We start from the raw sequence: 13,123 nt of genomic DNA on the forward strand, positions 1-13,123 counted from the left end.
CAAGGGTGGGGAACGGAAGGCGTGCAGGCCGGCCCCACAGCTCATTCTGGAAGCCCCTGTCGGGGTGAAGGGATCGCTTCCTGCAGGGCTGTCCTTTCCTGGGGTGGAAATGCATCCGAAGGCGTGGGCATCCCACTTCCCACTTCCTTCTTTGGGAGATTTTGTAAAACCAAAGATCAAAAGAAAAAAAGCCCTCCACACAGTCCACGGCCCTGATACCACCACAACACCTGACCCGCATGCACACCGCCAGGGAGGTCACCGCCATGGGGGTCACCGCCACGGGGGTCACCGCCACGGGGGGTTACCGCCACGGGGGTTACCGCCACGGGGGTCACCGCCGGGGGGGTCACCGCCACGGGGGGTCACCGCCAGGGGGGGTCACCGCCACGGGGGGGTCACCACCACGGGGGGTCACCACCATGGGGGTCATTGCCACAGGGGTCACTGCCACGGGGGGATCACCGCCACGGGGAGTCACCACCATGGGGTCACCGCCACGGGGGTCACTGCCTTGGGGGTCATTGCCATGGGGGTCATTGCCACAGGGATCACTGCCATGGGGGGTCACTGCCACGGGGCTCACCGCCACGGGGGGTCACCGCCACGGGGGTCATTGCCACAGGGATCACTGCCATGAGAGAGGGGTCACTGCCACGGGGGGGTCACCACCACGGGGGGCCACCTCCAGGGGGGTCACCGCCACGGGGGTCACTGCCACGGGGTCACTGCCACAGGGGTCACCGCCACGGGGGTCATTGCCATGAGAGAGGGGTCACTGACACGGGGGTCACCGCCACAGGGGGGGTCACTGCCACGGGGTCACCACCACAGGGGGGTCACCGCCACGGGGGGGGTCATTGCCACAAGGGGTCACTGCCACGGGGGTCACTGCCATGAGAGGGGTCACTGCCACAGAGGTCACCACCATGGGGGTCACTGCCATGGGGGGGTTACTGCCACGGGGGTCACTGCCATGAGAGAGGGGTCACTGCCACGGGGGTCATTGCCACGGGGGTCACCACCACGGGGGTCACTGCCATGAGAAAGGGATCACTGCCATGGGAGTCACCATCACAGGGGTCACTGCCACGGGGGTTACCACCATGGGAGGGGTCACCGACACAGGAGAGTGACTGCCACGGGAGAGGGGTCACCTTCAAGGCAGAGGGGTCACCACCATGGGGGTCACTGCCACGGGGGTCACCACCACCACGGGGGCCACCACCACCATGGGGGTCACCACCACCACGGGGGTCACCACCACGGGAGAGGAGTCACCACCACGGGACAGGGGTCACCACCACGGGGGGCACCACCACGGGACAGGGGTCACCACCATGGGAGGGTTCCCCGCCACAAGAGTGACTGCCACGGGAGAGAGGTCACCTTCAAGGCAGAGGGGTCACTGCCACGGGGGCGCGCTCATCCCCGCAGCCGCTGTTTCCCGGTGGCGTGTTCTCTGGCCACGGCGTGTTCTCTGGCCACGTGGCAGCTTCCACGCCCTGCGGGCTGCACTCCCAGCTCCAGCCCCCAGACACCCACCCGGGGCCGTGGTCTAGTCACAAACCCGGGGCCGTGGTGCTCCTCGGAGTAGCCGGCGGGGCGCGGCGGGGTGCGGGGTCCTGTCTGCAGGGAGCTCCCCTCCCAGCGGCCGGCACAGACCCACAGCTGCCACGGGAGGCGCCGCTGCCCGCGTGGCCTGCCCGCGGTTTACTCTTCCAGGGAAGAAGGAAGGAGACCGATGCGGAGCTCCCCATTCTGGGACGCACAACCACAAGACGCCAGCGGCACCACGCCCCACACTTCACCTCGGCATCCGCTGAGCTGACACCTGTGACGGACGGGACCTTGTCCAGTTTCGTGGCCGCATGTGCACCGTAGAACCCATGGCGTTGGGCAGCACAGAGCCCTGGCGGCTCGCTCGCTGGAGTCCGGCACCGCACAGAAGGTTGAACCCGGTGCCCCGGCCACAGGCCTCGGCGTGGCGGTGCCCTGGCTGCGCAATCCACGGTCCCCGTCTCCCACAGGGCTGAGCGTGTGGCCCCGGAGCGTGGCCCGGGGGACGCTGTGCAGAACCCCTTCCAGGGCAGGTCAGCGCCCCAAGAAGGCTTGGAAACTCCCAGATTGGGAGACAGATTCGCAATCTTGACTGAGCACACCGTTCAGACTGTCCTTGCCCCTCACAGCCCGGCCGTGGAGCTCTCCTCCCCCTCACCGGACGTGGCCTCCTCACGCCACTCCTGCCTGGCGCCTCCCGGCCACTTCTCTCTAAGATAGTGAGCGCCCTGGGTTGGCATGAGCTGTCCTGGGAGAGCCCGTCCCAGGGGTCAGAGGATGCGGGTGCGAGGGGAGGCAGAGACTCGTCAGAGGACGCGGGTGCGGGGGGAGGCAGAGACCCGTCAGAGGACGTGGGTGCGGGGGTGCAGGAGGAGGCAGAGACCCATCAGGGGATGTGGGTGCGGGGCTTGTACAGGGGAGAAGGGATTGCACAGGGGAGGAAGGGGGAGGAGGGCTTGCACAGGGGAGGAGGGCTTGCACAGGGGAGGAGGGATGGCACAGGGAGGAGGGCTTGCACAGGGGAGGAGGGCTTGCACAGGGGAGGAGGGCTTGCACAGGGGAGGAGGGATGGCACAGGGGAGGAGGGCTTGCACAGGGGAGGAGGGCTTGCACAGGGGAGGAGGGCTTGCACAGGGGAGGAGGGATTGCACAGGGGAGGAGGGGGGAGGAGGGATGACACAGGGAGGAGGGCTTGCACAGGGGAGGAGGGATGGCACAGGGAGGAGGGCTTGCACAGGGGAGGAGGGATGGCACAGGGGAGGAGGGCTTGCACAGGGAGGAGGGATGGCACAGGGGAGGAGGGCTTTCACAGGGGAGGAGGGATGGCACAGGGGAGGAGGGCTTGCACAGGGGAGGAGGGCTTGCACAAGGGAGGAGGGCTTGCACAGGGGAGGAGGGCTTGCACAGGGAGGAGGCTTGCACAGGGGAGGAGGGGGTAGGAGGGATGACACAGGGAGGAGGGCTTGCACAGGGGAGGAGGGCTTGCACAGGGGAGGAGGGCTTGCACAGGGGAGGAGGGATTGCACAGGGGAGGAGGGGGGAGGAGGGATGACACAGGGAGGAGGGCTTGCACAGGGGAGGAGGGATGGCACAGGGAGGAGGGATGGCACAGGGAGGAGGGATGGCACAGGGAGGAGGGATGGCACAGGGAGGAGGGATGGCGCAGGAGGGAGGGATGGCGCAGGGAGGAGGGATGGTGCAGGGAGGAGGGATGGCGCAGGGAGGAGGGATGGCGCAGGGAGGAGGGATGGCACAGGGAGGAGGGATGGCGCAGGGAGGAGGGCTTGCACAGGGGAGGAGGGCTTGCACAGGGGAGGAGGGATTGCACAGGGGAGGAGGGGGGAGGAGGGATGACACAGGGAGGAGGGCTTGCACAGGGGAGGAGGGATGGCACAGGGAGGAGGGATGGCACAGGGAGGAGGGATGGCACAGGGAGGAGGGATGGCACAGGGAGGAGGGATGGCGCAGGAGGGAGGGATGGCGCAGGGAGGAGGGATGGTGCAGGGAGGAGGGATGGCGCAGGGAGGAGGGATGGCGCAGGGAGGAGGGCTTGCACAGGAGAGGAGGGATGGCACAGGGGAGGAGGGATGGCGCAGGGAGGAGGGATGGCACAGGGAGGAGGGATGGCACAGGGAGGAGGGATGGCACAGGGAGGAGGGATGGCACAGGGGAGGAGGGATGGCACAGGGAGGAGGGATGGCACAGGGAGGAGGGATGGCACAGGGAGGAGGGCTTGCACAGGGGAGGAGGGATGGCACAGGGAGGAGGGATGGCACAGGGGAGGAGGGATGGCGCAGGGAGGAGGGATGGCGCAGGGAGGAGGGCTTGGACAGGGGAGGAGGGATGGCGCAGGGAGGAGGGATGGCGCAGGGAGGAGGGATGGCGCAGGGAGGAGGGCTTGCACAGGGGAGGAGGGATGGCGCAGGGGAGGAGGGATGGCGCAGGGGAGGAGGGATGGCACAGGGAGGAGGGATGGCACAGGGGAGGAGGGATGGCGCAGGGAGGAGGGATGGCACAGGGGAGGAGGGATGGCGCAGGGAGGAGGGATGGCGCAGGGGAGGAGGGATGGCGCAGGGGAGGAGGGATGGCACAGGGGAGGAGGGATGGCGCAGGGAGGAGGGATGGCACAGGGGAGGAGGGATGGCGCAGGGAGGAGGGATGGCGCAGGGGAGGAGGGATGGCGCAGGGAGGAGGGATGGCACAGGGAGGAGGGATGGCACAGGGAGGAGGGATGGCACAGGCGAGGAGGGATGGCGCAGGGAGGAGGGCTTGGACAGGGGAGGAGGGATGGCACAGGGAGGAGGGATGGCACAGGGAGGAGGGATGGCGCAGGAGGGAGGGATGGCACAGGGGAGGAGGGATGGCACAGGGAGGAGGGATGACACAGGGAGGAGGGATGGCGCAGGGAGGAGGGCTTGCACAGGGGAGGAGGGATGGCACAGGGGAGGAGGGATGGCGCAGGGAGGAGGGCTTGGACAGGGGAGGAGGGATGGCACAGGGAGGAGGGATGGCACAGGGAGGAGGGATGGCGCAGGGAGGAGGGCTTGCACAGGGGAGGAGGGATGGCACAGGGGAGGAGGGATGGCGCAGGGAGGAGGGATGGCGCAGGGGAGGAGGGATGGCGCAGGGAGGAGGGATGGCACAGGGGAGGAGGGATGGCACAGGGAGGAGGGCTTGGACAAGGGAGGAGGGATGGCACAGGGAGGAGGGATGGCACAGGGAGGAGGGATGGCGCAGGGAGGAGGGCTTGCACAGGGGAGGAGGGATGGCACAGGGGAGGAGGGATGGCGCAGGGAGGAGGGATGGCGCAGGGAGGAGGGCTTGCACAGGGGAGGAGGGATGGCACAGGGGAGGAGGGATGGCGCAGGGAGGAGGGCTTGGACAAGGGAGGAGGGCTTGCACAGGGGAGGAGGGATGGCGCAGGGAGGAGGGATGGCGCAGGGAGGAGGGATGGCGCAGGGGAGGAGGGATGGCACAGGGAGGAGGGATGGCACAGGGGAGGAGGGATGGCACAGGGAGGAGGGCTTGGACAAGGGAGGAGGGATGGCACAGGGAGGAGGGATGGCACAGGGAGGAGGGATGGCGCAGGGAGGAGGGCTTGCACAGGGGAGGAGGGATGGCACAGGGGAGGAGGGATGGCGCAGGGAGGAGGGATGGCGCAGGGAGGAGGGCTTGCACAGGGGAGGAGGGATGGCACAGGGGAGGAGGGATGGCGCAGGGAGGAGGGATGGCACAGGGGAGGAGGGATGACACAGGGAGGAGGGATGGCACAGGGAGGAGGGATGGCACAGGGAGGAGGGATGGCGCAGGGAGGAGGGCTTGCACAGGGGAGGAGGGATGGCACAGGGGAGGAGGGATGGCGCAGGGAGGAGGGATGGCGCAGGGAGGAGGGATGGCACAGGGAGGAGGGATGGCACAGGAAGGAGGGCTTGCACAGGGGAGGAGGGATGGCGCAGGGAGGAGGGATGGCGCAGGGAGGAGGGATGGCACAGGGGAGGAGGGATGGCGCAGGGAGGAGGGATGGCGCAGGGGAGGAGGGATGGCACAGGGAGGAGGGATGGCACAGGGAGGAGGGATGACACAGGGAGGAGGGCTTGCACAGGGAGGAGGGATGGCACAGGGAGGAGGGATGGCACAGGGAGGAGGGATGGCACAGGGGAGGAGGGATGGCACAGGGAGGAGGGATGGCACAGGGAGGAGGGATGGCACAGGGGAGGAGGGATGGCAAAGGGAGGAGGGATGGCGCAGGGAGGAGGGCTTGCACAGGGGAAGAGGGATGGCACAGGAAGGAGGGATGGCACAGGAAGGAGGGATGGCACAGGGAGGAGGGATGGCACAGGGAGGAGGGCTTGCACAGGGGAGGAGGGATGGCGCAGGGAGGAGGGCTTGCACAGGGAGGAGGGATGGCACAGGGGAGGAGGGATGGCACAGGGGAGGAGGGATGGCGCAGGGAGGAGGGATGGCACAGGGAGGAGGGATGGCACAGGGGAGGAGGGCTTGCACAGGGGAGGAGGGTTGGCGCAGGGAGGAGGGATGGCACAGGGGAGGAGGGATGGCACAGGGGAGGAGGGATGGCACAGGGGAGGAGGGATGGCACAGGGGAGGAAGGGGGAGGAGGCTTGCACAGGGAGGAGGGATGGCACAGGGGAGGAGGGCTTGCACAGGGAGGAGGGATGGCACAGGGGAGGAGGGATGGCACAGGGAGGAGGGATGACACAGGGAGGAGGGCTTGCACAGGGGAGGAGGGATGGCGCAGGGAGGAGGGATGGCACAGGGAGGAGGGCTTGCACAGGGAGGAGGGATGGCACAGGGGAGGAGGGATGGCACAGGGGAGGAGGGATGGCGCAGGGAGGAGGGATGGCGCAGGGAGGAGGGATGGCACAGGGGAGGAGGGATGGCGCAGGGAGGAGGGATGGCGCAGGGAAGAGGGATGGCGCAGGGAGGAGGGATTGCACAGGGAGGAGGGATGGCACAGGGGAGGAAGGGGGAGGAGGCTTGCACAGGGAGGAGGGATGGCACAGGGGAGGAGGGCTTGCACAGGGAGGAGGCTTGCACAGGGAGGAGGCTTGCACAGGGAGGAGGGCTTGCACAGGGAGGAAGCTTGCACAGTAGAGGCACTGTGTCCCTCACATGGCTTTCCCACACTGCCATGTGTCTCCGAGGACTTGGCTGGCAGGGTGGCCCCTCTCCTCACAGGACGGCATTGTGGAGGGGGGCCTATCCCTCCAGGTCAGCTCTGCCCCAGGACCCCTGACACAGCGTCACCAGAGGCTGCAGTGGCTGCCAGCCTAGCCCCTGGGACCACATCCCAGGCACGAAACAGCAGGAGTGAAGGCAGCCCCCGCCAGGATGCACGTTACACCCGTGGCAGCTCGCCATGCCTCCCAAGAGAAGAGAGGGTCCTGCCCAGCCCATACACCAAGTGAGTGCTAACTTCTGATGGCAAGTGGGTGTGTGTCCAGATACCTGTGGTCATGACTCAGGAGCAAGCAAGGCCTGGGGTGTCAGCCCAGGTGTGAAGCCACCAAGGCAGCAATGCAGCACGGCAGGGAAGTCTGAGAAGAGTCTCTCAGCTTCCCCAGCCCTCTCTGCCTCAGCCTCCTCCCTGTCCAGGCCTCTCCCTGCAAACATGAACTGAATCTTCTGGCCTTGGTCCCGGGAGGCGGGTGCTCTGGGGAAGGAGGGAGATGAAGGCTGGAAAGAAAGGCCTGGTCCCCTGCGATCTACGCTCAGGGGGTCACCTCCACCTGGACAGAGCGAGCTCAGACTTCAAAAGTATGTTCCAGACAGAAACTTCAGGGTGATCATATCCAAATTAGCTTCTAGTTTATGAAGAATTTAGACTATCTGCAGTTGAAATGTGTTTATTTTCTGAACTTGCTTATTATACACAAAGCCTGAAAACTTTCATTTTCTCTTGAAATGCATAAATGAAACATAGCAGTTTATAAACTTTAAATGGAAAGGGCAAGAATATTAAACTCTAGGTCATGAAATCATCTTTTGTCTATCTGTAGAGGCACAGCACCCAGTTTAATTTCCATTCCTGTTTTTAATATCTGCTCAGTTTCCAAACTAGCTATGATATATTATTGTTTATTCTTCGTGAATCTTGCTTTTCCTTCTGAAACTAATTTATAGTAAATGAAAAAGCATGCATTATCTGTTAAACTGGACAAAGTTAATATTTGGCTTTATATATCATCAATGTTTTAACAACTGTGAGAAATGAATCTTAGGATTAAAACATATAGGAATCTGAAATAAAACTCCATTTTAGCTAATAATGACCCCACTCCATATACAACCTAAAAGCACGTTGATTTATTTTAAAATATAATCTATGAAGAAAGGATAGCCCCTTCAACAAATGTGCTAGGAAAACTGGTTCTCATTGCCTAAAAGAGGGAATTTGGACATTTACATAGTACCACCTATGACTGCTAGCTCAGAGTGGATTAATGATTTAGTATATCAGGAAAAGCTATAGACCCTTACCAACCCCCTCCCCTGGAAACCTTCATAGCTCAGATCTGGTGATGGTTTTTACTGACAACACAGGAAACAAAAGAAAAAAGTATAGATAATTCAGTTTCATCAATCTCAAACTTTCATCATTAAAGGACACTACCAAGGGAGAGACCAAACCATCCCCGAATGGGAGAAGGATTTTAATTACATATCTGATAAAGATTACCACCCAGAATACACCAGGAACTCTCAAAACCCAACAAGAATACACACAGTGTATTAAAGAAGGAAAGAGACTTGAATACCATCAGCCAATACACAGAGGCACAGATTCCCAGGCCCAGGAATCACAGGGGAAGGCAAGCGGAGCTGCTGGGAGACACCAGCTCGTGCGAGGTGGATGGTGAGCATAAAGAAATCAGAGCAGCCGAGGTGCTGTGGAGGGTGTGGGCAGCAGGGCGCTGCCCTCCGCAGCCCGTGCGCCTGCCGTGTGGCTGCACACAGTCGGACGCGGATGCATCCTACGGGAGAAAGCGCCGACGTGCCAAACATGGCCACCCTGGGGACCCAGCGAGATGCCCAGTGAAACGTCAGTCACAGGCCAGCGCGTTGCCCACACCCCCACTTACATGAAGGGCCTCCAGGGGTCAGACACACAGATACAGCAAAGCAGGGTGACAGATGCACACAAGGGCTGAGGAGTCCCCTGAAGGCAGGCCCGCCTGGGACAAGCAGAAAGGTCTGAGCGGCCATGGGGGGCGCATAGCCCTGGGCTGCCCTGACTGCTGCTGGACTCGACTCAAAGTGGACACGGTCCCCTTGATTACAAAGGGAAGGGAGCCGCTTAGGATAGCACACTGCAGACAAAAGGGCTTCCAGCTCCACAGTACACCAAGACGGGGAAGAACTGAGCTGTGGGTGAGCAGTTAATTGTGGCCCTGCCAGGGGCCCATCCTACAGCCCAGAGTTGCCTGGACCTCTGCACTGTGACATCCCTGTCCCGACCCCTCACAGTGCGTGTCCACGTGCAGTGTCCTGACCCTTCACAGTGCATGTCCACGTGCAGTGTCCTGACCCTCACAGTGCGTGTCCACGTGCAGTGTCCCAAACCCTCACAGTGCGTGTCCACGTGCAGTGTCCCGACCCCTCACAGTGTGAGTCCACGTGCAGTGTCCCGATCCCTCACAGTGCGTGTCCACGTGCAGTGTCCCGATCCCTCACAGTGTGAGTCCACGTGCAGTGTCCCAACCCCTCACAGTGCGAGTCCACGTGCAGTGTCCCGATCCCTCACAGTGTGAGTCCACGTGCAGTGTCCCGACCCCTCACAGTGTGAGTCCACGTGCAGTGTCCCCAGCCCTCACAGTGCGAGTCCACATGCAGTGTCCCGATCCCTCACAGTGTGAGTCCACGTGCAGTGTCCCGATCCCTCACAGTGTGTGTCCACGTGCAGTGTCCCGACCCCTCACAGTGCGTGTCCACGTGCAGTGTCCCGATCCCTCACAGTGCATGTCCACGTGCAGTGTCCCGATCCCTCACAGTGCGTGTCCACGTGCAGTGTCCCGACCCCTCACAGTGTGAGTCCACGTGCAGTGTCCCAACACCTCACAGTGTGAGTCCACGTGCAGTGTCCCGACCCCTCACAGTGCGAGTCCACGTGCAGTGTCCCGATCCTCACAGTGCGAGTCCACGTGCAGTGTCCCGATCCCTCACAGTGTGAGTCCACGTGCAGTGTCCCGATCCCTCACAGTGCGAGTCCACATGCAGTGTCCCGATCCCTCACAGTGTGAGTCCACGTGCAGTGTCCCGATCCCTCACAGTGCGTGTCCACATGCAGTGTCCCGATCCCTCATAGTGTGAGTCCACATGCAGTGTCCCAACACCTCACAGTGTGAGTCCACGTGCAGTGTCCTGATCCCTCACAGTGCGAGTCCTCATGCAGTGTCCCGACCCCTCACAGTGTGAGTCCACGTGCAGTGTCCCGACCCCTCACAGTGCGTGTCCACGTGCAGTGTCCTGATCCCTCACAGTGTGAGTCCACATGCAGTGTCCCCAGCCCTCACAGTGTGAGTCCACGTGCAGTGTCCCGACCCCTCACAGTGTGAGTCCACGTGCAGTGTCCCGACCCCTCACAGTGTGAGTCCACGTGCAGTGTCCCGACCCCTCACAGTGCATGTCCACATGCAGTGTCCCCAGCCCTCACAGTGTGAGTCCACGTGCAGTGTCCCGATCCCTCACAGTGCGAGTCCACGTGCAGTGTCCCGATCCCTCACAGTGTGAGTCCACATGCAGTGTCCCCAGCCCTCACAGTGCGTGTCCACGTGCAGTGTCCTGACCCCTCACAGTGCGAGTCCACGTGCAGTGTCCCGACCCCTCACAGTGTGAGTCCACGTGCAGTGTCCCGACCCCTCACAGTGTGAATCCACATGCAGTGTCCTGATCCCTCACAGTGCGTGTCCACGTGCAGTGTCCCGACCCCTCACAGTGCGTGTCCACGTGCAGTGTCCCCAGCCCTCACAGTGCGAGTCCACGTGCAGTGTCCCGATCCCTCCCAGTGCCAGCATGTCCATGTACAGTTCTGGCCCCCAACAGTCTTCAGCCATGCCCGCGTCCCTCACCGCCCTTCTTGCTGCTCCAGGCTGCACATCTCTGCTCAGCCCAGCCCAGCCCACCCACGCTGCTGTGGGGTGACGCCGGTCTCAGGTCACCTGTGGCTGCTGGCGCGTCTGCCCGTACGTGGAGGCTCACACATGGGTGCTCTCTGAGAGCGGCCTACACAGGGAGGTACCCAGCAAGTGCCCCACGGCGGTGCCGGGCATGGCCACATCAGCAGCCCACGAAGCTTGCTGCAGCTCCCACAGGAACCCGGCAGTGCCGCAGTGACGCCGCTGGCACAGGTCTGTGGCAACACTGCGGCCACAAGCGGGAAGCCAGCAGGGACGGCCCAGACACATCAGAACTGAGTCTGAAGCAAGGCCATCTGCTGAGAGTGGCTCACGCTGGAGGAGGCAGGGGAGGCAGGGGAGGCTGGGGAGGCTGGGGAGGCAGGGGAGGCAGGGGAGGCTGGGAAGGCAGGGGAGGCTGGGGAGGCAGGGGAGGCTGGGGAGGCTGGGGAGGCTGGGGAGGCAGGGAGGCTGGGGAGGCAGGGAAGGCAGGGGAGGCTGGGGAGCCAGGGGAGACTGGGGATGCAGGGGAGGCTGGGGATGCAGGGGAGGCTGGGGATGCAGGGGAGGCAGGGAAGGCTGGGGAGGCAGGGAGGCTGGGGAGGCAGGGAAGCTGGGGAGGCTGGGGAGGCTGGGGAGGCTGGGGAGGCAGGGGAGGCAGGGGAGGCTGGGGAGGCAGGGAGGCTGGGGAGGCAGGGAGGCTGTGGAGGCAGGGGAGGCTGGGGATGCAGGGGAGGCAGGGGAGGCTGGGGAGGCAGGGAGGCTGGGGAGGCTGGGGATGCAGAGGAGGCTGGGGAGGCAGGGGAGGCTGGGGAGGCAGGGAGGCTGGGGAGGCTGGGGGGGCAGGGAGGCTGGGGAGGCAGGGAGGCTGGGGAGGCAGGGAGGCTGGGGATGCAGGGGAGGCAGGGGAGGCTGGGGAGGCAGGGGAGGCTGGGGAGGCAGGGAGGCTGGGGAGGCTGGGGGGGCAGGGAGGCTGGGGAGGCAGGGAGGCTGTGGAGGCAGGGGAGGCTGGGGAGGCAGGGAGGCTGGGGAGGTTGGGGAGGCAGGGAGGCTGGGGAGGCAGGGGAGGCAGGGAGGCAGGGGAGGCTGGGGAGGCTGGGAGGCAGGGAGGCTGGGGAGGCTGGGGAGGCAGGGGAGGCTGGGGAGGCAGGGGAGGCTGGGGAGGCTGGGAGGCAGGGAGACTGGGGAGGCTGGGGAGGCAGGGGAGGCTGGGGAGGTTGGGGAGGCAGGGAGGCTGGGGAGGCTGGGGAGGCAGGGAGGCTGGGGCAGCTGGGGAGGCAGGGGAGGCTGGGGAGGCAGGGAGGTTGGGGAGGCAGGGAGGCAGGGGAGGCTGGGGAGGCAGGGGAGGCTGGGGAGGCTGGGGAGGCAGGGGAGGCTGGGGAGGCTGGGGAGGCAGGGGAGGCTGGGGAGGCAGGGGAGGCTGGGGAGGCAGGGAGGCTGGGGAGGCAGGGGAGGCTGGGGAGGCAGGGGAGGCTGGGGAGGCAGGGGAGGCTGGGGAGGCAGGGGAGGCTGGGGAGGCAGGGAGGCTAGGGAGGCAGGGGAGGCTGGGGAGGCAGGGGAGGCAGGGAGGCTGGGGAGGCTGGGGAGGCAGGGGAGGCTGGGGAGGCTGGGGAGGCTGGGGAGGTTGGGGAGGCAGGGAGGCTGGGGAGGCTGGGGAGGCAGGGGAGGCTGGGGAGGCAGTGAGGCAGGGGAGGCTGGGGAGGCAGGGAGGCTAGGGAGGCAGGGGAGGCTGGGGAGGCAGGGGAGGCAGGGAGGCTGGGGAGGCAGGGAGGTTGGGGAGGCTGGAGAGGAATCTCCACGCCCACATGGTGTCTTGTGGTACTCTTGGCTTCCATAGACAAAACAACTTTAAATTCCAAGGCTCATTCAAATTGGATTTTGGAAACAGAAAGTCTTAAACATTTGTTCCCAACTAGAGGATTACACTCTTATCTTATCCTCAGAAAAGCTTTTGAAGAGGCAGGGGAAGAAAAGGTAGCTCAGATTTTAAATTGGGTCCTCAAAACTTGCTTGTCTGCAGCTCTTTCGTGGGGCTGCCTGCCTATTATCAAAAGGCAAAATGTCTTAGACTATTGAAAAAAGGATTTGCATAAATTGCTTTCACCTGCTTCTCATATGAGGTTAATGAAAAGGGAACAAAGAAGAGCAGATTCCCCACCCAGACAGAGCAGGCCTTCATGGAAGGCCCTGAGAGGCCCAGGAGCCCCCGGTCCTGAAGGCCCTCAGAGACCCAGGAGCCCCCGGCCCAAGCCCAGACAGGGGAGGCAGAGACGAGGGAACACATACCAGAAACAGTCCTGACCCCAGACACAGTCCTGACCCCAGACACAGTCCTGACCCCAGACACAGTCCTGACCCCAGACACAGTTCTGACCCCAGAAACAGTCCTGACCCCACACACAGTCTTGAAGCCAGACACAGTCCTGAGCCCA

Source organism: Dipodomys spectabilis, unplaced genomic scaffold (genome assembly GCF_019054845.1).
Source record: "Dipodomys spectabilis isolate Male_0828 unplaced genomic scaffold, ASM1905484v1 ptg000695l, whole genome shotgun sequence".
Taxonomy (NCBI): Eukaryota; Metazoa; Chordata; class Mammalia; order Rodentia; family Heteromyidae; genus Dipodomys; species Dipodomys spectabilis.